Source organism: Macaca nemestrina, chromosome 1 (genome assembly GCF_043159975.1).
Source record: "Macaca nemestrina isolate mMacNem1 chromosome 1, mMacNem.hap1, whole genome shotgun sequence".
NCBI classification, from domain to species: Eukaryota; Metazoa; Chordata; class Mammalia; order Primates; family Cercopithecidae; genus Macaca; species Macaca nemestrina.
In genome coordinates this window covers 124,643,437-124,669,783 of record NC_092125.1, presented here as the reverse complement: position 1 = coordinate 124,669,783, position 26,347 = coordinate 124,643,437, and the positions used below count along the sequence as shown (strand labels likewise).

The 26,347-nt window shown below is 38.5% G+C and overlaps 1 protein-coding gene and 1 long non-coding RNA gene across 4 annotated transcripts in view; one reads left to right on the top strand and one right to left on the bottom strand.

Moving 5' to 3' along the window:
- The window catches only part of LOC105489247 (NBPF family member NBPF4-like), an 84,983-nt gene extending 76,196 nt beyond the window's left edge, over positions 1–8,787 (top strand). The window contains exon 15 of the mRNA XM_071068846.1: positions 8,438–8,787. The gene's annotated coding sequence lies outside the window, so the exon portion shown is untranslated. The remainder of the gene's footprint in view (positions 1–8,437) is intronic.
- The window catches only part of LOC105489213 (uncharacterized), a 137,199-nt gene that overhangs the window by 49,533 nt on the left and 61,319 nt on the right, over positions 1–26,347 (bottom strand). For 2 of the 3 annotated variants that reach the window (XR_011607678.1, XR_011607681.1), the window contains one exon: positions 14,039–14,132. The exons of the other annotated variant lie outside the window; for it this stretch is intronic. This is a non-coding gene — a long non-coding RNA (uncharacterized lncRNA). The remainder of the gene's footprint in view (positions 1–14,038; positions 14,133–26,347) is intronic. 3 annotated transcript variants of the gene reach the window in all.

The following is a 26,347-nucleotide window of genomic DNA, read 5'->3' as shown; positions in this document are numbered from 1 at the left end:
AAACCGCTCAACTACATGGAAACTGAACAACCTGCTCCTGAATGACTACTGGGTACATAACGAAATGAAGGCAGAAATAAAGATGTTCTTTGAAACCAATGAGTACAAAGATACAACATACCAGAATCTCTGGGACACATTTAAAGCAGTGTGTAGAGGGAAATTTATAGCACTAAATGCCCACAAGAGAAAGCAGGAAAGATCTAAAATTGACACTCTAACATCGCAATTAAAAGAACTAGAGAAGCAAGAGCAAACACATTCGAAAGCTAGCAGAAGGCAAGAAATAACTAAGATCAGAGCAGAACTGAAGGAGATAGAGACACAAAAAACCCTCCAAAAAATCAATGAATCCAGGAGTTGGTTTTTTGAAAAGATCAACAAAATTGACAGACCACTAGCCAGACTAATAAAGAAGAAAAGAGAGAAGAATCAAATCGACGCAATTAAAAATGATAAAGGGGATATCACCACCGACCCCACAGAAATACAAACTACCATCAGAGAATACTATAAACACCTCTATGCAAATAAACTGGAAAATCTAGAAGAAATGGATAATTTCCTGGACACTTACACTCTTCCAAGACTAAACCAGGAAGAAGTTGAATCCCTGAATAGACCAATAGCAGGCTCTGAAATTGAGGCAACAATTAATAGTCTACCAACCAAAAAAAGTCCAGGACCAGATGGATTCACAGCTGAATTCTACCAGAGGTACAAGGAGGAGTTGGTACCATTCCTTCTGAAACTATTCCAATCAATAGAAAAAGAGGGAATCCTCCCTAACTCATTTTATGAGGCCAACATCATCCTGATACCAAAGCCTGGCAGAGACACAACAAAAAAAGAGAATTTTAGACCAATATCCCTGATGAACATCGATGCAAAAATCCTCAATAAAATACTGGCAAACCGGATTCAGCAACACATCAAAAAGCTTATCCACCATGATCAAGTGGGCTTCATCCCTGGGATGCAAGGCTGGTTCAACATTCGCAAATCAATAAACATCATCCAGCATATAAACAGAACCAAAGACAAGAACCACATGATTATCTCAATTGATGCAGAAAAGGCTTTTGACAAAATTCAACAGCCCTTCATGCTAAAAACGCTCAATAAATTCGGTATTGATGGAACGTACCTCAAAATAATAAGAGCTATTTATGACAAACCCACAGCCAATATCATACTGAATGGGCAAAAACTGGAAAAATTCCCTTTGAAAACTGGCACAAGACAGGGATGCCCTCTCTCACCACTCCTATTCAACATAGTGTTGGAAGTTCTGGCTAGGGCAATCAGGCAAGAGAAAGAAATCAAGGGTATTCAGTTAGGAAAAGAAGAAGTCAAATTGTCCCTGTTTGCAGATGACATGATTGTATATTTAGAAAACCCCATCATCTCAGCCCAAAATCTCCTTAAGCTGATAAGCAACTTCAGCAAAGTCTCAGGATACAAAATTAATGTGCAAAAATCACAAGCATTCTTATACACCAGTAACAGACAAACAGAGAGCCAAATCAGGAATGAACTTCCATTCACAATTGCTTCAAAGAGAATCAAATACCTAGGAATCCAACTGACAAGGGATGTAAAGGACCTCTTCAAGGAGAACTACAAACCACTGCTCAGTGAAATCAAAGAGGACACAAACAAATGGAAGAACATACCATGCTCATGGATAGGAAGAATCAATATCGTGAAAATGGCCATACTGCCCAAAGTAATTTATAGATTCAATGCCATCCCCATCAAGCTACCAATGAGTTTCTTCACAGAATTGGAAAAAACTGCTTTAAAGTTCATATGGAACCAAAAAAGAGCCCGCATCTCCAAGACAATCCTAAGTCAAAAGAACAAAGCTGGAGGCATCACGCTACCTGACTTCAAACTATACTACAAGGCTACAGTAACCAAAACAGCATGGTACTGGTACCAAAACAGAGATATAGACCAATGGAACAGAACAGAGTCCTCAGAAATAATACCACACATCTACAGCCATTTGATCTTTGACAAACCTGAGAGAAACAAGAAATGGGGAAAGGATTCCCTATTTAATAAATGGTGCTGGGAAAATTGGCTAGCCATAAGTAGAAAGCTGAAACTGGATCCTTTCCTTACTCCTTATACGAAAATTAATTCAAGATGGATTAGAGACTTAAATGTTAGACCTAATACCATAAAAATCCTAGAGGAAAACCTAGGTAGTACCATTCAGGACATAGGCATGGGCAAAGACTTCATGTCTAAAACACCAAAAGCAACGGCAGCAAAAGCCAAAATTGACAAATGGGATCTCATTAAACTAAAGAGCTTCTGCACAGCAAAAGAAACTACCATCAGAGTGAACAGGCAACCTACAGAATGGGAGAAAATTTTTGCAATCTACTCATCTGACAAAGGGCTAATATCCAGAACCTACAAAGAACTCAATCAAATTTACAAGAAAAAAACAAACAACCCCATCAAAAAGTGGGCAAAGGATATGAACAGACATTTCTCAAAAGAAGACATTCATACAGCCAACAGACACATGAAAAAATGCTCATCATCACTGGCCATCAGAGAAATGCAAATCAAAACCACAATGAGATACCATCTCACACCAGTTAGAATGGCAATCATTAAAAAGTCAGGAAACAACAGGTGCTGGAGAGGATGTGGAGAAATAGGAACACTTTTACACTGTTGGTGGGATTGTAAACTAGTTCAACCATTATGGAAAACAGTATGGCGATTCCTCAAGGATCTAGAACTAGATGTACCATATGACCCAGCCATCCCATTACTGGGTATATACCCAAAGGATTATAAATTATGCTGCTATAAAGACACATGCACACGTATGTTTATTGCGGCACTATTCACAATAGCAAAGACTTGGAATCAACCCAAATGTCCATCAGTGACAGATTGGATTAAGAAAATGTGGCACATATACACCATGGAATACTATGCAGCCATAAAAAAGGATGAGTTTGAGTCCTTTGTAGGGACTTGGATGCAGCTGGAATCCATCATTCTTAGCAAACTATCACAAGAACAGAAAACCAAACACCGCATGTTCTCACTCATAGGTGGGAACTGAACAATGAGATCACTCGGACTCAGGAAGGGGAACATCACACACCGGGGCCTATCATGGGGAGGGGGGAGGGGGGAGGGGGGAGGGGGGAGGGGGGAGGGGGGAGGGGGGAGGGATTGCACTGGGAGTTATACCTGATGTAAATGACGAGTTGATGGGTGCAGCACAGCAACATGGCACAAGTATACATATGTAACAAATCTGCACGTTATGCACATGTACCCTCCAACTTAAAGTATAATAATAATAAATAAATTTTAAAAAAAAAAGAAAAAAAAAAAAAAAAAAAAAAGAAACACAACAAAAAAATGAGAATTTTAGACCAATATCTCTGATGAACATTGATGCAAAAATCCTCAATAAAATACTAGCAAACTGAATCCAGCAGCACATCAAAAAGCTTATCCACCACGATCAAGTTGTATTTATGCCTGGGATGCAAGGCTAATTCAACATACGCAAATCAATAAATGTAATCTATCACATAAACAGAATCAAAGACAAAAACCACATGGTTATCTCAAAAGATGCAGAAAACGCCTTCAACAAAATTTATAGCCCTTCAGGCTAAAAAATTATCAATAAACTAGGTATTGATGGGATGTATCTCAAAATAATAAGAGCTATTTATGACAAACCCCCAGCCAATATCATACTGAAGGGGCAAAAACTAAAAGCATTTCCTTCGAAAACTTGTACAAGACAGGGATGCCCTCTCTCACCACTCGTATTCAACATAGTGTTGGAAGTTCTAGACAGGACAATCAGACAGGAGAAAGAAATAAATGGTATTCAATTAGGAAAATAGGAAGTCAAATTGTTCCTGTTTGCAGATGACATGATTGTACACTTAGAAAAACTCATTGTCTCAGCCCAAAATCTCCTTAAGCTGATAAGCAACTCGGGATACAAAATCAATGTGCAAAAATCACAAGTATTTCTATACACCAATAACAGACAAACAGAGAGCCAAATCATGAGTGAACTCCCATTCACAATAGCTACAAAGATAATAAAATATCTAGGAATCCAACTTTCAAGGGATGTGAAGGACCTCTTCAAGGAGAACTACAAACCACTGCTCAATGAAATAAAAGAGGACACAAACAAATGGAAGAACATTCCATGCTCACGGATGGAAAGAATCAATATTGTGAAAATGGCCACACTGCCCAAGGTAATTTATAGATTCAATGCCATCCCCATCAAGCTACCAATGACTTTCTTCACAGAATTGGAAAAAACTACTTTAAAGTTCATATGGAACCAAAAAAGAGCCTGCATTGTCAAGACAATCCTAAACCAAAAGAACAAAGCTGGAGGCATCACGCTGCCTGACTTCAAACTATACTACAAGGCAACAGTAACCAAAACAGTATGGTACTGGTGCAAACACAGAGATATAGACCTATGGAACAGAACAGAGTCCTCAGAAATAATACCACACATCTACAACCATCTGATCTTTGACAAACCTGACAAAAACAAGAAATGGGGAAAGGATTCCCTATGTAAAAAATGATGCTGGGAAAACTGGCTAGCCATAAGTGGAAAGCTGAAACTGGCCACTTCCTTACACCTTATACAAAAATTAATTCAAGTGGATTAAAGACTTAAATGTTAGATCTAAAACCATAAAAATCCTAGAAAAAAACCCAGGCAATACCATTGAGGACATAGGCATGGGCAAGGACTTCATGACTAAAACACCAAATGCATTGGTAACAAAAGCCAAAATTGACAAATGGGATCTAATCAAACTGAAGAGCTTCTGCACAGCAAAAGAAACTACCATCAGAGTGAACAGGCAACTTACAGAATGGGAGAAAATTTTTGCAATCTACTCATCTGACAAAGGGTTAATATCCAGAATCTATAAAGAACTCAAACAAATTTGCAAGAAGAAAACAATCCCATCAAAAAGTGGCCGAAGGATATGAACAGACACTTCTCAAAAGAAGACATTTATGCAGCCAACAGACACATGAAAAAATGCTCATCATCACTGGTCATCAGAGAAATGCAAATCAAAACCACAATGAGATACCATCTCACACCAGTGAGAATGGCGATCATTAAAAAGGCAGGAAACAACAGGTACTGGAGAGGATGTGGAGAAATAGGAACACTTTTACACTGTTGGTGGGACTGTAAACTAGTCCAACCATTGTGGAAGACAGTGTGGCGATTCCTCAAGGATCTAGAACTAGAAATACCATTTGACCCAGCCATCCCATTACTGGGGATATACCCAAAGGATTATAAATCATGCGACTATAAAGACACATGCACACATATGTTTATTGCGGCACTATTCATAATAGCAAAGACTTGGAACCAACTCAAATGTCCATCAATGATAGACTGGATTAAGAAAATGTGGCATAAATACACCATGGAATACTATGCAGCCATAAAAAAGGATGAGTTCGTGTCCTTTGTAGGGACATGGATGCAGCTGGAAACCATCATTCTGAGCAAACTATTGCAAAGGACAGAAAACCAACACCACATGTTCTCACTCATAGGTGGGAATTGAACAACGAGAACACTTGGACACAGGGTGGGGAACATCAGACACGAGGAGGCCTGTCGTGGGATGGGGCAGCGGGGAGGGATAGCATTAGGAGAAATACCTAATGTAAATGACGAGTTAATGGGTGCAGCACACCAACATGGCACATGTATACACATGTAACAAACCTGCACATTGTGCACATGTACCCTAGAACTTAAAGTATAATTTAAAAAAAAAAATGAAAAAAAAAAAAAAAACTACCATTCAGCAAGTGGAGATTGGCGTGCAGATTCCCTGGCCTGCAAGCTTAGGGCTCAGGGGTAATGACATTTATGGCTCTTAGCTGCACTCACTTATTATTTCTCTCTGTCTATGATGACAGCTCATTCTTCCACTGCTTTTTCTGTTCCTCATTTGTTCTCTCCAGCAGTTGCTATAACCTCTGTTCAGTCTTACCTCTGTGTTCCATGGGCTCCCACCCTGTCAGGCCCTTCTGTACGCATCTTTGCTTTGCTCTCTGAACTCTGCTGTGTTCCCATTGTTACTGTCAGTGTCCTCACCTCATGGATTCATTTGAGCTGACATTAACTGGAGGACATTTATGACATTCTAAAGGGACATCACTCCAAAAGTATATGCAGAGGGCAGGACTTCAAAACTGTATAGATCAGAAGGTACATCATTCTAACCTCTCCTTTCTGTTCTAATTTCTACTTCTATAAGTCCCGTTAAGGATCTGAAATGCAAATCAGATGAATATTGAGGCCAGAGTATATGAAAGAACATTATATGAATTAACTTCGAGAAAAGTGACTTCAAGGCCAGCTTTATGCATACACAAGATGATAGATAAGAATCTTTCTACAGGACAAACTTTGCCTTGGGCCAGCCCAATTGATAAGAGAGAGACTTAACTGAAATTGTCAAAAAGAAGACTAAAATCCATGGAACCACTGGGAACAAAGCCAATCATGAGAGAAATGGGGAAAAGAAAGAAATGATGAGAAATTGGGCTGGTCCATTCAGTATCTCTAAATCTTACTTCCATGTAATAAGCATCTGGTGAGATTTCAATTAAGATGAATGCCTTGAACTCACACCTCGAGATTCTCACTTACATGGCCTGGAGTGTGGTTTGAGCACCTGTAGTTTTAAAATGCTCCTGTGTGATTCCAATATATGGCTAAAGATGACAAGGACTCCTGGTCTACTGTGACCTCAGGTTACCAACATGGAAGTGCCCTATATGTGTGGCTACCCCACAGAAAAGGCTGAGCATCCATCAACCTTTGATGGGATACAGATCCCATTCTCTTCTCAATAGTACTATTTGTATAGCATATAAAAAATCAAGAAGAAAAACAAGTAAATTAATAGATTAGACCTTTAGCCTCTGCTTGAACCACCCTTGCTTGATTTTGAATACAAGATAGTCATTATATTAACACCTAATATACAGAAACAATACCTCCCATATTACATATAGTGCAATCCAGTGTTTTCTTTTGTATTTTAAAATAAAACCTCCAGTTTACATTTCATAACCCACTAATGGGCTTAGCTCTGCAATGTGAAAATTTTACTTTTGATCAATTATTGTCATTCTGCAAAATCCACAAAGAGAACTGATTGGTCTCACTCTCCTGAAGAGAATACAATAACAAAGTAAGACTGAAATTCTGGAAGAGGTTGTGTATAAATATTTCTTTATCCCATTCTTGACACGGGCACTAAATATGAAAAAGAAATCATTCCCAAAAAGTACTTTGGAAAAAAATAAGAGGGAGAGGAGAATGTAGTAAAACACAAACTAATCCTTTTCGCTTTCTATTTCAGGGTTTTGTTGGTCAAGATATTGAGAATATTTCTAGAAATGCCTTAAGGTGTAACCAGGTGTGGTATCAACTTCAGGCCATTAGGGCAAGTAAGTTGGGCCACAGTTACAGTCTCCACTCTCTCTTTGCTAACTCCATTTTGAGTTTCTTGTTTTTTCCTTCTTTACTGATCCCTTTGAGAGAATATTTACATTTCTCCTTTTTGTTTGTTTTGGTATTTTTAACAAACCAAACAAGCAGCAGCAACATCACATTTCTTTGTAAAACCTTATTCCTGTTCTAGCTAAGGTGACCCAACTGCCTCTGATGACTGTTGAGACCTCCAGATTGGAGCCTTTCCTCTCGCTTTCTCCAATCTTTATTGAAAGGGCCTTAGTGGGTGGATTCTAATTCCTGGGTTGTCAATAGCAAGTCATATAGCTTTATTTCAATCTTACCCCTGTGGCATCACTACTCCTCTGTTGTAAAAGGTGGACCTGGACGTGGATGTTGTCTCAGGTCACTGCTGCTTCTCACATCTGGGGTTCTTCCCATGGCCTTCCCATTCCTCCCTAGAAGACTAGCACATGGAGTTGTAATGGGGTGGGTTTCTCTGCAAAAGGTCCTCTCCTTCTGCTCCTCTCTGCTTCTTGGCAGGCATGATGGATGCTGAGCACATCCTCACTGGGAGGAAAAGCCATCACTCTGCTCCAGACAGAGGGGATCAGGAGGAAAGGGGCTGATGTTCTCCGCTCCTGGTTGGGCCTAGGTGCGGTCCTTATATCCTGCACCCCAGGTTGACTGGAAGTTCAGGGAAGTTCAGGAGTTTTTTCTTCTCACTTGTGGATGGTGCTTCCCCCTTCAGCCAGCCCATGGCTCACCTTTCAGCTCATCCTCCCAGCAGGAGATCAGTTTGCCCCTGAGATATCACTACTTAGCAACCCCTCCAGATAACCATCAGGAGGACCTGACAAAAATGCTCATTTGAGTTTTTCTCTCTCTCCCCTACAGATACCAAATACTGCTGGAAGGATGCAAAGGGTGAAAGGATGTCACAAAAAGTAGCTTTTCCACTTGATGAAAACAACTAAAACAGCAAAGCAAGTTCAAGTCCAAACACAATACTGCAGGGGTCCTTCACTGAGGATTGAATTTTAGACACAGAATACTCTTGATGATTTCAACCCACTACACTCCTTTGATTTGAGAAGCCACAGTCCATCCCCCTCCAATTGTAATCAATGCCTAGGGAGACCAATGCCCAGATGGACAAACAGCATTCACAGGCCTTAGCCCTGCTCCTCTCAATTCCCATCGTGTAGAGAACAGGAGTCAGGAGCTGCTGGCAGGAGACTGCATGTCAGCCGGGACTCTGCCAGGGCAGAGTATGAACAATGCCATGTTCTTGCTGAAAACGCTTAGCCTGAGTTTCATAGGAGGTAACCCTCAGACAACTGCAGAATGTAGAACATTGAACAGGACAACTGACCTGTCTCCTTCAAACAGTCCATGTCACCACCAAGAACACAACAAAAAGGAGAAGAGACATTTTGGGCTCAAAAAGAGTAAAAATACTAAGTATCTTATGCTTTTTTTAGTCATTTTGAACCCAAAATGTATCTTTATCTTTTTATTGTTGTCATTGATGGTGGTGACATGGACTTGTTTGTAGAGGACAGGTCAGCTGTGTGGCTCGATGGTCTACATTCTGAAATTACCTGAAAATGTCCTCATGAATAAATTCAGCGTAAACATTTTGCCAAGAACACTGCAGAGTCCACGCTGTGAGCTTCCTACCTCAGTCCATCTGCAGGCAGAGAAGGCCCAGTGTGTCCATCCCCATTGTTGTGATACTAGGATGGTCACTTGCTAAAGGAGGCATCTAGGAGCTCTATCCCTTGTAAAGACACCTTGTTTATAATTAATTTCGAAAGTGGTTTGAAATAGTATCAATATCCTGTATTCTAACAATCTTTCTCTGAGTATTTTATCATCAATTAATCACCCCTGCCTGTATCAGTTATTATATTGATGTTTTTACATTGGAAATTGTCTTTCTCAAAATTTTACTATATGCTTGTCTTTGCTGGCATTCTGTCATAGAAAAGAACATTCCCTGCCCAAAGTTTAACTTTCATCCAAAATTAATTTTAGTCTATTAAAGTTAAAATGTTTAAGTTTTGAATCTCTTTAATTAAATTGTTTTGCCTATCACCCTGGACTAGTAGATTTTTTACATACAATGTTTTAAGCTTTTATTTTATTATTGGTTTTGTGGATAAGAATATAGATTAATAAAAACCTTCTTATTTACCTGTTTATATTCTAAACTGTTCCATATTTTAGTCTTATTTATCATATGTAGTAGATTGTATTTACTATATTTCTTTGTCGATGTTATTTGTTTTCTTTGTGTGTTTGTGTGTGTGTGCATGTGTGTGCCTTTTGTTTGTTATTTAGGAAGCATTGTATAGATCCTATTTAACATTGCACTAAAAAGTTTTTGACATCACTGGTCCCCTTTTAACCTAACACATTTCTAATATTTGGTTTACAAATTTAAAATTATATCTTTCAACTTCAAATTTTAACACTGTAACAATCAAAGACATTATTTTCCTCTTCTCTGACCTCTTTACCTGCCATTTCTGATAGTGTTATTTCAACCCAAACATATACCAGTGACAGCCTATGTCTCCCACCTTGTCCCCACCTTGGTTTTTGGTTTAGATTCACAATTAAATACATTGCTGCTCACGAGCTATTCAAAAGTGCATGTCCTAGGCATCACTTACTGAGTAGCATTCATCCTTAACCATGTCCTCATGAGAGAATCAGGTCTCACTGATTTTTGCATCCTTAATAAACTTTTCCCACTGCCTTGGTACATGGACGCCTCACTTGATATAAGATACTTACCAAAAGTGATTTTTCTTGAGATTTTAGGAAACATTGTCTTGCTTTCAGCGACATGCATGGTGTGTGTTCGCATTCTGGGATTCTATTTTGTTCTACCAGGACCTCTAATTTCTGCCAGTTACTTCATTCATTCTCTTCACTACAAATTTCCAGAGGACACTTCATTTGTCATAGTGTCTCTACCACTCCTGCTGAACGAGCTTGGGTATGTATAAAAACTGAGGCCAAGGGAGAAAATTTTTGCAATCTACTCATCTGACAAAGGGCTAATATCCAGATAAAGAACTCAATCAAATTTACAAGAAAAAACAAACAACCCCATCAAAAAGTGGGCAAAGGATATGAACAGACACTTCTCAAAAGAAGACATTCATACAGCCAACAGACACATGAAAAAATGCTCATCATCACTGGTCAACAGAGAAATGCAAATCAAAACCACAATGAGACACCATCTCATACCAGTTAGAATGGCCATCATTAAAAAATCAGGAAACAACAGGCACTGGAGAGGATGTGGAGAAATAGGAACACTTTTACACTGTTGGTGGGACTGCAAACTAGTCCAACCATTGTGGAAGACAGTGTGGCGATTCCTCAAGGATCTAGAACTAGAAATACCATTTGACCCAGCCATCCCATTACTGGGTATATACCAAAAGGATTATAAGTCAGGCTGCTATAAAGACACATGCACACGTATGTTTATTGCGGCACTATTCACAATAGCAAAGACTTGGAATCAACCCAAATGTCCATCAGTGACAGACTGGATTAAGAAAATGTGGCACATATATACCATGGAATACTATGCAGCCATAAAAAAGGATGAGATCGTGTCCTTTGTAGGGACATGGATGCAGCTGGAAACCATCATTCTCAGCAAACTATCGCAAGAACAGAAAACCAAATACCGCATGTTCTCACTCGTAGGTGGGAATTGAACAATGAGATCACTTGGACACAGGAAGGGGAACATCACACACCGGGTCCTATTGTGGGGAGAGGGGAGGGAGGAGGGATAGCATTAGGAGATATGCCTAATGTAAATGACGAGCTAATGGGTGCAGCACACCAACATGGCACATGTATACATATGTAACAAACCTGCACATTGTGCACATGTACCCTAGAACTTAAAGTATAATTTAAAAATTAAAAAAAAAAAACTGAGGCCGAGTTGTGTCACTGGACACATTTGGGCATCGACATCAAATGTCTGGCATCAAATCCCAGAATCAAACAGGCAAAAAAGAAAGGAAAACATGAAACATAATGAAGAATGTAATAATTCCGTTGAAAATGACACACATGTTAAAAATAGAAGATAAGGACATTAAAGCAGTTATAATTTTATTTAAGTGAAGATGTTGGAGATATTTTAAAATATCAAATTCCATAAGAGAAAACTATAGTTTACAGTCTGAAATTTTCAAAATGCACTGAATTAAACATTGCAGTAGAAAATATTGAACTAGAAGAAATAGCAATAGAAACTAACACAAATGAAACACACAGAGAAAAAATGAATTTAAAAACTAAAAACCCCATCAGTGGGAAATCTTTAAATACTCTACTGTAGGGGTAAATGGAATCCCTGAAGGGAATGGAGTGGGTAAGAGCGATAGAAAAATATTTAAACCATACTGGATGAAAGCTTTCTAAGCTTCATGAAAACCATAAACCCCAAATATCCCAGAAACATAATGTATCCTGAAGATAAGAAACATGAAGAAAACTACACCAAGAAACATCATTCTCAAACTGATCAAAACCAGTGATGAAGAGAAACTCCTCAGAGGAATAAAAGGTGAAAAGACATGTTACATACAGAGGACTAACTGTAAGGATGGCATCCAATTTCTCATCAGAACTGTTACAAACAAAAAGTTTGCAATAGCTTTAAAGTACTGAAAAAAGAAAACACTGTCAACCTAGAATTCTATACCCAGTCAAAATATCTTTCAAAAATGAAGATGAGCAAAAAAGTTTTGGAAAGAAAAAAAAAATTATCTCAATTTGCAGATGACATGACCCTATATAGAGAAAATACCAAATACTAACACCCCCCACCCTCTGCCACACACACACACACACACACACTCACAATTACTGGAGTTAATAAACTAATTCGGCAAACTTGCAGCATACAAGATAAACAGATAAAAATCAGGTTTGTTAGCAATGAAAAATCTTAAAGAAAAATTAATACATTTCATTTATAATAGCACCCATAAGAATAACATACCTAGGAAGAAATTTAAGAAGGTGAAATATATGTACACTAAAAACTACATAACATGGCATAAAAAGATCGAAGAAGAATTAAATAAATGGGAAAACATCCTGTGTCCATGGGTCGGAAAATTTAATATAGTTAATATAGAAATACTACTCCAAGCAATCTACAGATTCAATACAATCTTATCCAAATTCTGTGGCCTATTTTTTTTTCAGAAATAAAAAAGAAGAACTTCTTATTCAGAAAAAAATTGCAAGTATTCCCAAATAGCAAAAACAACCTTGAAAAATAAGAACAAACACCTCCTATTCCAAAGGTCTTTAATTGCTTCCAGCAATATTGTGTAGTCTTCAGCATATGGGTTTCCACATCCTTTGCAATGTAGTTTTTATATTTTCATGCTACTGTAAATGTTTGCTTAAAATAATCTTTTTAAAAATTTTAGTAAAATTGTATATATTTAAGGTCTGCAACATGATGTTTCCACATACATCTACATAATGAACTAATGGCTATATTCAAGCTAATTAGCATATCCACCTCTTCACATAGCTCCTTTTTTTTAAGAGTAATGGAACACATGATCTACTCCTTTAGCAAACTCCAAGTATACAATACAGCATGAACAATAGTCCCCATGACATACATTAGGTCTCTAAAACTCATTGTGTAACCAAAAGCAGGTTAGTTGCTCACCACATGCAGAGTGCAATTAAGTGTGAGGCCTGGCACAAAAAAAAAAAAAAGTGAATTTATTTCCAAAGCTGGCTTGGGGAAAGAAGAATAACATGTCCTGCTTTGAATGTGTCACCTCACCTTTGGAGCAAAAAGTGGAATTTTTATAAGTTAAAGGGAGAAGTGAGCAAGGACAGAGGGGTCTCCCTGCTCTCAGGCAGTTATCCACTGGGCAGTCAAGTTGGTATCTTTCTGGTCAGAAGTAAGTTGTAAAAGTGACCAGGTGGGCATGCTTTCGACATGCCCTCCTAGTAGGTAAAAGTTCTGAGATGACCCTGTATGGTGGAAGTTCTGTGATGGGTATGGTTTGGTCTGCAAATCGACTGTGCACTCCTGAGGAGAGATCTGTCTTGAAACTTGTTTAAAGGGTATGTCTGGTGATGGGGAGGTGATAGGTTATGTTTGCATTTCCAAAGGACTACGTAGACAACAGAGAACAGGGGGAAAAGGGGAGAGGAGAAGAGAAGAAAATAATAATAATAATAATAATAATAATAATAATAATAATAATAATAAAATAACCCATTCTTTTTTTATCTTAGGAGAAATTGTGGCAATCTGTTACAATTCATTCTACATAACTGAAGCTCTGTATCCTTTGACCAACATCTCCGCATTCCCCATCTCCCACCCACCTCTGGTAACCGCCATTCTACTGTCTGCTTCCATGAGTTCAACTTTTTTAGTTTCCATGTATAAGTGAGATCATGCAGTACCTGTTGTTCTGTGTCTGGCATATTTTGCTTAGCATAATGTCTTCCAAGTTCATCCATATTATCACAAATGACAGGGTTTCCTTCATTTTCATGGCTGAAAAATACGGCATTGTATATGTGTTACATACACACACACACACACACACACACACACACACACCAAATACACATTGTGCATTCCTAATAGGTCTGGGTTTTACCTGTAATCATACAGCATGTGTTCTCTTGTTCCTTTGCTTCATTGAAAATTTAGTTTGAAGGATTTCCTTTCATCTTTCTTTTTCTCTGGTTTCCAGAAATAAAAATTCTACCTCATTCCAATGGAACCCGAAAATCCAAGTAAGACAAAATATATTCTGCTGAATGTTTAGACTTTTTTTATATTTGACTCTTTTAAAAATACGTATTTTTTGAGATGGAGTCTCACTCTCACTCAGCCTGGAGTGCAGTGGCGTGATCTCGGCTCACTGCAACCTCTGCCTCCTGGGCTCAGGCAATCCTCCCTCCTCAGCCTCCCAAGTGGCTCTGACCGTAGGTATGCACCACCACGTCCAGCTAATTTTTTAAATATTATTTTTGTAGAGACAGGGTTTCACCATGTTGCCTCAGCTGGTCTTAAACTCCTGAGTTCAAATAATCTGCCCGTGTCAGACCTCCCAAAGTGCTGGGATTACAGGCACCAAGGGGGATTTGTCTCAGGGACAGAAGGTTAGTTTGATCACTTCACAATGATAAAAGATTCAGCTTACCACGAGCATATCAGCTTTTGGCCTCAATACATATAAAGGAAAAATTGATAGAGCTCCAAGGGGAGGGCAAGGTCTGGAAAGGTTCCTGCCCCATGGCCCTGGGGGTTCAGCCTTAGCAGAGAAGTCTGAGCGAGGGCGGCAGAGTGTAGAACCTTGAGCCTGCCATGCAGGGAGGGTAAAGGAAGCTGGCGACAGAAACAATGACACTACAAAACATTTGGGGAGTTGTCAAGAAATCGGTTCAAAGGGATTTTAGTTCTGTGGTCATTCCTCAGTCCTCTTGATGACAAAGAGAACATAAACAGAATGTGTAGATTCCTTTTATAACAAAAATTCTGTGAGAGAAACATAACTAGAAAATACAACTAACTGTAGAGAAATCTGTATCAGCTACCTAAAATATGAAGTCTTTCATTTTGACCATGAAACAACAACAAAGGATCACCACATGTTTGGGGGCATGAATGGCAGCATAAAAATCTAAAACTAAGATAAACACAGTAACTAATTCCAGAGAATATAGTAACAATTCAGGAAACTACAGTCAACTAAAACAAAACTATATAAAGCACCTCTAATATCCTCAAAAAGAATCAAGATGATAATTAAGAAAAAAACTACCAAGCAAGGAACTATGAAAAGGGATAAATGCAATCAAAGGGATAAAAAGAGCTCTTGGAAGTAAAGATGTGATTGTTGACATGAGTTCAATAGAAGGGATAAACTATATGATTGAAGAAATGTCCTAGAAAATGACATAGTGATAGAAAATATTTATGAAAAGATAAGATGCAGCTAGGTGCAATGGCTCACACCTGTAATCCCAGCACTTTGGGAGGTTGAAGAGGGCAGATCACTTGAGCCCAGGAGTTTGAGATCAGCCTGGGTGACTTAGTGAGACCTTGTCTCCAAAAAAATAAATAAATAAAAATAAATAAATAAATAGGCAGGTGTGATGGTGAACACTTATAGCCCTGGCTACTTGGGAGGCTGAGGTGGAAGGATCACTTGAGCCCAAGAGGTCGAGGCTGCAGTGAACTGTGGTCATGCCACTGTACTCCATTCCTGAGTGACAGAGTGAGACCCTGCCTCAAAAATAAATAAACAAATAAGATGCATGGAGGGTGAGATGGTTAATTTTATGTGTCAGCTTGACTAGACTAAGGAATTTCCAGACAGCTGATGAAATACGATTTCTGAGTATGACTGTGAAGCTGTTTAAGAAAAAGATTAGCATTTCAATCCATATGCTGAGTAAAGAAGATCCACTCTCACCAATGTGGGTGGACATTATCCAGTCATTTGAGAGCCCACATAAAACAAAAAAGCAGAAGAAAGGCAAAATCCCTCTGTCTCTGTCTGTGTCTCTGTTTCTCTGTTTTCTCGAGCTAGGATATCCATCTTCTCTTGCCCTCAGACATCAGAGCTCCTGGTTCTTGGGCCTGAGGACTCTGATACTTACCCCAATGGCCCTGCCCTCCATCCTAGTTCCCAGGCCTTTGGCCTTAGACTGGGAATTTCACCATTAGCTCCCCTGGTTCTCAGGCCTTTGGACTTGGAATTGGAAAGCACCAGCTTTCCTGGTTCTCCAGCTTGCAGAGAGCCTATTGTGGAATCCACACCTTCTAATAATCCCATGAGCCAATTCCCATAATAAACTTCTGATATAGAAATATCTATCAAAGACTGAATACAAAAAGAATGATTTTCTAAATTCTAATAATAATTTTAGCTATGATGAAACACAGGCTACACAAACAACTGATGAGGTAGTAACTATTTAACTGGCAATAACAACAAAGTGTCTTCAGTGTTCAAGACTTCGTAGATCCCTATGTTATCCTCAGTCAGATGCGTTGCCTTGAACAAAACAACTATAAAAGATATATATATCATATATATATATATGTTTCTCTAGAGAACCCTGACTAACACACAAGGTCTGTTTCTCTAGAGAACCCTGACTAACACACAAGGTCAACCCAGAAGGTATGACATCCAAGTAATAAGAATTCTAGAGATAGAAAAGAGAAGGAAGAAAATTAAGAAAAATAATAGAATACACTAATGCTAAGAAAAAATAAATTTATAGTTAGGAAGAGCCCACTAAATGTCAAGCATAGTGAATGAAAAGAAAACCTACCTAAATTCACATTGTAAAATTTCATAACAGCCAGGATAGAAGCATGACTAAAAGTTTGCATAGAGGAAAAACAGGTCATATATGAAAAATCAGAGTGGTTCAGGCTTCTCAGAAATAACACTAGATGCTAAAAATTAACAGGGTAATCAATGCCTTAACAGCTCTGAGGGAAAGCATTTTTGAACTTGATGCTCAAACTCAGCCAAACTGCCAGTCTAGGAAAAAAGCAAAATAAAATAATTTTTAGACATGCAAGAAATTAACTTTCAGTAAAAATGGCCATTGACCACACATATTTTTCTCTTTCCCTCCCAAAACCACACAAAAACACCAATAACGTAATAAAGAAGGCAGTATCTAGGGTGGTACACATATCTTTCTTTGCCCAAGTGTTGTCCCTTGGTGATTACTAAGCACTCCCTTTCACTTTTTTGTTTGTTTGTTTTTAGACGGAATCTCGCTCTGTCGCCCAGGCTGGAGTGCAGTGGCAAGATCTCGGCTCTCTGCAACCTCCACCTCCTGGGTTTAAGCGTTTCTCCTGCCTCAGCCTCCCGAGTACCTGGGATTACAGGCGCCCACCACCACAGCAGGCTGATTTTTGTATTTTTCCAGTAGAGACAGGGTTTCACCATGTTGGCTAGGCTGGTCTCGAACTCCTGACCTCAGGTGATCCACCCACCTTAACCTCCCAAAGTGCCGGGATTACAGGCATGAGCCACCACCCCCGGTCCCCTTTCACTTCCAAAAGGATCTTGGTCTGTATGAAAATTATATGGTCACCCTATAACTAATCTACAAATTAAAAAAAAAATACCATCAATTTCAACAGATTTAGAGGAGGTGGAAAGCAAATGGAAAAGTGATAACTGACTTAGCAGAATAAAAATTACAACAAATTCTACAAAAGGGAATGCACATAGAAGTTGATTTGCCCTTAAACACCCCTGGAGGCTTTATTCTCTGGAGAAAATGAAGAAGTTCTTGATTCAAGAATAAAGAATACAGAATTCAATAATTCTGTAAGGACTGGAAACACAGGGATTCAGTGAAAAAAAAATGCACGATGGATAGAAGGCCTTCTGCCTCTTTCTCTGCTTTGAACCCAGAATCCCAGCAGCCAGGCATACTTGCTTGCTTTGTATGTGTCTATAAAAATTAGAAAGAAATACGTTCCTTGATGGCCCAAAAAATGTAAAAGGAGATAGTGACTGTTACAGGCCCATAATTTCTGCCTTGAGTAGAGCAATGAAGAAGGTGGAAACCCTTCTCCCCTATCCTGGTTGCACAGTGAGTTTCTCCATTGCTTGTCCTATCTTCAAAGAGACCAGAACAGTTCTAGGACCCAAAACCTTTCACACAATTAAAGAATTCCATCTATATGACCCTGCATTTGGTAAGGAACACAGAGTGAGTACAACTTTTTGACCAGTCTCTGTCTTTTGGTGTCAAAATTTCTACCTCATAGAGAGAATCACAGAATGGTTTAGATCCACCTCTACATACCTCCCCATAAAAAGGAGGCTTCTCTAATTTTGTCCCTCCTTAGAACACTAGAGCTACATTATTAGACTATGTTTAATTATTTTTTTTAAAGATCTGTCTTCATCACTAAACTCCAAAATGCATATGGTTGAGAATGATATATATTTGGTTTTTGTACTGTCAAGATGAGTTCAGTGCCTGGCAGCTTGTTGAAGAAATTAGTCTAGTAGATTATTGGTAATGAAGCCATTTGCACATGAGAGCATCAGATAATAATATTAACACCTCTGAAATCCTTCTTTCAAAAATTATCAAACATTCATAATGTTGCAGGAAGTCAGGGACCCTGAACAGAGGGACTGGCTGAAGCCACGGCAGAAGAACATAAATTGTGAAGATTTCATGGACATTTATCAGTTCCCAAAATTAGTACTTTTATAATTTCTCATGCCTATCTTTACTGCAATCTCTGAACATAAATTGTGAAGACTTTGTGGCCATTTATCACTTCCCCTATCAATACTCTTATAATTTCCTAAGCCTGTCTTTACTTTAATCTCTTAATCCCACCATTTTCATAAGCTGAGGATGTATGCCACCTCAGGACCCTGTGATGACTGCGTTAACTGTACAAATTGTTTGTAAAACATGTGTGTTTGAGCAACATGAAATCAGGGCACCCTGAAAAAGAACAGAACAACAGCAATCTTCAGGGAACAAGGGAAGATAACCTTAAGGTGTGACTGCCTGAAGGGTCAGGCAGAATAGAGCCATATTTTTCTTCTTGCAGAAAGCAAGTAGGAGAAATATCACTGAATTCTGTTCTCGGCAAGGAATAACCCTGGGGAAGGAATGCATTCCCAGGGGTAGGTCTATGGATGGCCGCTCTGGAAGTGTCTGTCTCATGCAGTTGAAGATAAGGGATGAAATACGCCCTGGTCTCCTGCAGTGCCCTCAGGCTTACCAGGATTGGGAAATTCTAGTCAGACTGGTTGTCTGCTTTCAAACCCTGTTTCGTGTTAAGATGTTTATCAAGACAATGCATGCCCAGTGGGACCTGGAACCTCATCAGTAATTCTAATTTCACCCTCTGCCATGTGATCTTTTATTGCCCTCTGAAAGCATGTGATCCCTGTGACCTACTCCCTATTCATATATCCCTCCCCTTTTGAAATCCTTAATAAGATCTTGCTGGTTTTGTGACTCAGGTGGGCATCACAGAAACCACCGATATGTGATGTCACCCTCCGAGGCCCAGCTGTAAAATTTCTCTCTTTGTACTCTTTCTCTTTATTTCTCAGACTGGCCGACACTTAGGGAAAATAGAAAACAACCTACATTGAAATACTGAGGACTGGTTCCCCCGATACATATCACTGAAAATCATACACACGAACTATGCAATATACCTGCAGCAGAATTTTCAGATGATCTAATGGCATTGTGCATGTCTGAGCATAAGTACCAGCTATGCCTCCAGCCAACAGATATTTCCACAACAGGCCAGATTTTCTTCCTTCATCAATGAAATTTGTTACAAAAAGTCCATTTATCTCCCATATCAATTCCTTATTTTAAAAAATAATAATAATAATTAGATGAACTCAAATAAAAATTTTATCACCTTATAAGATCTAAATAATGTTTTATATATCTCAGATCCACAGTAAATTAATATCCTCTCCAAGAATATTGGGCTTCACTAACTAGCACAATTTAAAATAACTCACAAATAAGCTTGAAGTACTGTCAATTATAAATTAATAAAGAAACTATTTTAAAATTCATATGGAACCAAAAAAAAAAAAAAGAGCTCACATAGCCAAGACAATCCTAAGCAAAAAGAACAAAGCTGGAGGCGTCATCATGCCACCAGACTTCAAACTATACTACAAGGCTACAGTAACGAAAAGAGCAAGGTACTGGTACAAAAACAGACACATAGACCAATGGAATAGAATAGAGAACTCAGAAATAAGACCACACATCTACAACCATCTGATCTTCAAAAAACCCGACAAAAACAAGCAATGGTGAAAATATTCCCTATTTAATAAATGGTGCTGGAAGAACTGGCTAGCCATACCCAAAAAATTGAAACTGGGCCCCTTCTTATACAAAAATTAACTCAAGATCAATTAAAGACTTAAATGTAAAACCCAAAACTATAAAAACCCTAGAAGAAAATACAGGCAATACCATTCAGGACATAGGCACAGGAAAAGATTTCATGATGAAATCACCAAAAGCAATTGCAACAAAAGCAAAAATTGACAAGTGGGATCCAATCAAACTAATTAAACTAGTTTCTTTGCTGTACAGCAAAAGAAACTATCATCACAGTGAACAGGCAACCTACAGAATGGGAAAAAATTATTGCAATCTATGCATCTGACAAAGGTCTAATATCCAGAATCTGCAAGGAACTTAAACAAATTGACAAGAAAAAACAAATGACTCCATTAAAAAGTGGGCAAAGGACATGAACAGATACTTCTCAAAAGAAGACATTCATGTGATCAACAAACATATTTAAAAAAAAAAAAAAGCTTGACATCACTGATCATTAGAGAAATGCAAGTCAAAACCTCAATGAGATACCAACTCACGCCAGTCAGAATGCCAATTATTAAAAAGTCAAGAAACAACAGATGCTGGAGAGGTTGCAGAGAAATAGGAACACTTTTACACTGTTAGTAGGACTATAAATTAGTTCACCCATTGTGGAAGACAGTGTGATGATTCCTCAAAGATCTAGACCCAGAAATACCATTTGACTCAAATTCCATTACTTGGTATAGAGGAATATAAATATAAATATTTATATTGCAGAGGAATATAAATATTTCTATTACAAAGATACATGCATACATATGTTCACTGCAGCACTACAGCAAACACATGTCACAAGAGCAAAGACATGGAATCAACCTAAATACCCATCAATGATTGACTGGATAAAGAAAATATGATACATATATTCCATGGAATACTATGCAGTCATAAAAAGGAATGAGTTCATGTCCTTTGCAGGGACATGGATGAAGCTGAAAGCCATTATCCTCAGCAAACTAATACAGGAACAGAAAACCAAACACTGCATGTTATCACTTATAAGTGGGAGCTGAACAATGAGAACACATGGACACAGGGAAGGGAACAACACACACTGGGGCCTGTCAGGAGGTGGGTGGGAGGAGGGAGAGTATTAGGAAAAATAGCTAATGCTTGCTGGGCTTAATACCTAGGTGATGGATTGACAGGTATAGCAAATCACCATCACACACATTTATCTGTGCAACAAATCTGCACATCCTGCACATGCACCCTGGAACTTAAAATAAAAATAAAAATTAAGAAAAGAGGCCAGGCATGGTGGCTCTCGCCTGTACTCCCAGCACTTTTGGAGGCCAAGGCAGACAGATCACTTAAGGTCAGGAGTTTGAGACCAGCCTAGCTAACATGGTGAAACCCCATCTCTACTAAAACTACAAAAATTAGCTGGGTGCAGTGGTATGCGCCTGTATCCCAACTACTCCAGAGGCTGAGGAAGGAGAATCACTTGAACCTGGGAGATAGAGGTTGCAGTGAGCCAAGATCATGCCACTGTACTCCATCCTGGGTGACAGGGCAAGGCTCCGTCTCAAAAAAGAAGTAAGAAAGTAATAGTAGAAACCACAATTACTTTTCCACCAACCTAATATCTTCAGTCAGACTCTTTGCTTTTAATGAAACAGATATAAAATATACAACACACATTTAAAGCAGTTTCCTTTTACATCTTTACCTACGGTGGAAGTGACAAAAAATTAGGTCTTTCTATGTAATGCCCAAAGCAGATAGTAAGCTCTGCTACACATATATCATAAAGTAGGAATATTTTGAGGGCCCAGAAGTTTGATAACATTTGTCATGATTAAGGACCTGGGCTCAGGAGCCAGATAGAATTCAAATTCTGAATTCCTCCTGAATTCCTAATTGAATGATCTCTCTGGGTCTCAATTTCCTCAAATGCAAAATGGAGACAATAGTAATACCTACTTTGTTGAGTTCTTAAGATTAAATGACTTAAAAGTACATAAAGCACTTATCACAGTGCTTCGCACTAAAAGAGACTCAGTGAATGTTAGTTACTGGTATTATCAGTTGTAAAACACAGACTCTTTGGTGGCATTTGGGCGTCCAGTGCCTATGCTATGCATAGTCATTAGCAATAATGTGACTAAAAAATAGGTTAGTATCTGTTACATATATAAAAACTAACATTTGCAGAGCAAAGTCAGTACTATATTAAAGCTATATGTGTCATTTTTAGTTTTCATAATAACCCTGAGAAGTATTATCATCCCAGTTTTAGAGTTAAGAAAACTGAGGCCCAGAGAGATTAACTAATTTACCCCAATTCACCCAGTAAGTGGCAGAGCCAGGATTTGAACCAAAGCAGCCTGAATCCAGAGCCTGCACTCTGTATTCCACCCTGAAAACGGGCTGTTTTCTACTTCTTTGCTGTACAGCTATACTGCCAAACCTATTTGTTTCTCATGAAATTACTATAAGCCAAACAGTGAAGGTGCCCCTGGAACAAATGACGCACCCTTTGTTAGCACTACACTTAAAAAGACAGTTTATTGAATTTAATTTATATTTCTCTATTAGATTGTCACAGACAATATGTCATTGAATCTTCAAAATAGCTATTTCCCATGTATTTATCTTCCTTTTATCTTCATTATCAAACAGAAAACTTATCCTATGGTAGGCATAGACAACAAATGTATTTTTTCATTGACTTGAATTTCCTTTAATCATCTTTAAGAGTACAGAGGAAAAAGTACCAAAAAGATAACATATTCGCCTAATGATTACATATGTTTTAAATTAAAATAATGTTGGTAACTGAAGAGCGTCGTAAGTAATGTGGTAAGAGTTAAGAAAACACGCTATTCAAGCTAAGGCTATAGTGGAATGTCTTTGATTTTTCTACCTGTCAATAGTAATGTGATTCTACTGATCATCTCTCTTTCTCAGAGCAATCTCTTAAAGATATAGGAAAAGCTATAGAGCTTCATGCAAAACTTGTTTTCACTTAGTTCAGTTTCCTTAGAAGGCAGTTAAAAGGAGTTAAGTTAGGCTTAGCTTTCACATACTTGACTTACGCATCTTGGGATTTGGGGAGTTATAGAAAATAGGATGGTGGCAGGTTGGTATTTATTGCAACTTTTTCTTAAATACATAGACTATTAAAAGAAAGTCCTAATGTTAAAGAAAAATGAAAGAAAAAAACATAGTTTTCATAAAGAAACAATAGATGTCACAGATTTGAAATACAAGTTTCAGTTCAAGGTTATTTCCTACCAATAATTGATAATAATAGCTAATACTTACGGTGTTTAACATGTGTCAGCTGCTGTTGTAAGTGCTTTGCCTATATTAACTAGTTTAATCCTCAAAACAACTAAGGTGTAGGTACTGTCCATAGATCATTTTACAAACATTAGGAAACTGAAGTAAAGAGGGGTCACAGCTTGTAAAGGTGGAACTAAGATCTGAACTCAAGCAAGCTAGCTCCAGAGTCCTTGCTCCTGACCACTGACCAGCATGCATTAATTATTTCCTGTTCACAAGGCACTGTATTCAGTATTTTAGTACGATTGTCTCATTAATCCTCTCACCAGCCCTACGGAGTAGGTAATATCACCTCTATAGTTCAAAAAAACGAGACTTAGAAAGGTTAAATGATGTCCCCAAGGTCACAGGGATACTAAGTAGGGGCACTAAGAAGCACACTCCGGAAGTATGATTCTAGAGTTCATGAGCTTAAATGTTACACTAGCCTCCTTACCTTTAGAGGCCAGTTACTTGGGTGCAGTGGCTCATGCCTGTAATCTCAGCATTTTGGGGGATTGAGGCGAGCAGATCACTTGAGGTCAGGAGTTTGAGACCAGTCAGACATGGTGAAACCCTGTCTCCACTAAAAATACAAAAAAATTAGCTGGGCATGGTGGTACATGCCTCTAATCCCAGCTACTCAGGAGGCTGAGGCAGGAGAATTGCTTGAATCTGGGAGGTTGCAGTAAGCCAAGATCACGCCACCACACTCCAGCCTGGGCAACAGAGCGAGAAACTCTGTCTCAAAAAAATTTAAAAAAAGAAAAGGCCAGTTACTTAACCTCTCTCTGCCTTGGTTTCCTCATCTATAACATAGGAATAATAATCCCTACCTTAGAGTTGTAGAAGCATATTGTAGTACACAGAAGAACAGTGTAGATTATAACTGGGAATCACCAAGCAACATTTTTAAGAAATTTTTTAAAACCTTTTAAATTTTAAGACTTTTTTTTTTTTTTTTTTTTTTTTTTTTTGAGACAGAGTTTCACTCTTGTTGCCCAGGCTGGAGTGCAATGGTGTGATCTGGGCTCAGTGCAACCTCCGCCTCCCAGGTTAAAGCAATTCTGCCTCAGCCTCGCAAGTAGCTGGGATTACAGGCATGTGCCACCAAGCCAGGCTAATTTTGGTTAGTAGAGATGGCATTTCGCCATATTGGTCAGGCTGGTCTTGAACTCCTGACCTCAGGTGATCTGCCCTCCTCAGCCTCCCAAATGCTAGGATTACAGGCATGAGCCACCATGCCTGGCCTCAAATTTTAAGACATTTTGAAGCATAGATCTCTAAGAGTACTTGGAGACAAATGCTATGCAGACTATGATATATATATGACTATGTGCCTTGCCATTCTTTCAAGAGAATTCCAGTTATGGTTTATACATTCATCCAGTAAATATTAGGAAAGCATTATCTAAATCTACAATTCACAATTCCTACTTTCAGGTAAGTAAATAGGCAACTATCATACAGCGTGATGGTGTGCTGAGTAGGAGTAACCGACTTTTTTTTTTTTTTTAGACAGAGTCTTGCTCTGTCGCCCAGGCTGCAGTGCAGTGGCGCGATTTCGGCTCACTGCAAGCTCCGCCTCGCGGGTTCAAGCCATTCTCTTGTCTCAGCCTTCTGAGTAGCTGGAACTACAGGTGCCCACCACTACGCCCAGCTAATTTTTTGTATCTTTAGTAGAGACGGGGTTTAGCCAGGATGGTCTCGATCTCCTGACCTCGTGATCCGTCCACCTCAGCCTCCCAAAGTGCTGGGATTACAGGCGTGAGCCACAGCGCCTGGCAGTAATCAACTCTTAAGAATGTAGTTGTTCTCAATAAATGGATGCTTTTTGCAAGTTGAGACTCTGGTTGAAGTAGATATTATATGCCAATTCTTGGCATTGTACAAATTTCTAAGGAAACAACATTCTATAGCATCACTTGTTTAATCAGCAAGATCTCACTAGCAAATCTAACAGTTTATAATGTATGACATTTTAATGCCCATGATGCATAGCATAAAATATACCAATAGTGAGAAAGAGACCACTTTCAGTAAAATGATTCCGGTAATGGGCAACTTCAACATCTTTTTTTGCAGGTTTAAGTAAAAAATACTTCCTCCATTCAACCCAATTCACTGTCATTGACCTGTCAATATCCGTGCTGTATATTATTGAAGAAGAATATGCTCAAATATAAATTACGATTCACATATTTCAAAAAACATTATCGAAATGACATATTCTTAAAGTCAGAAAAGTTAGGTTATAGTTGAGTTCTTCCTGTTGTTACTTTTATGATATAGAGTCCACTTAACATCTCTGAACTTCAGTTTATGTGAGAATAATTCCTATAACCCAGAGCTATTAGACTATTAAATAAGTTTACAAAGAACTACAGAACTTGTAAGTCAGTAGTACCGCATCCCAATTTTCTAGTATTTCTTCTTAAACATTTCTCCTTAAACATTTCTCCTTCTTTCTGTCTTATAACCTCATTTTGTAACTTCTTGTATGTTCTCTAGCAAAGAATGGTTGACAATTACCCTTTTTGGTTATGGATC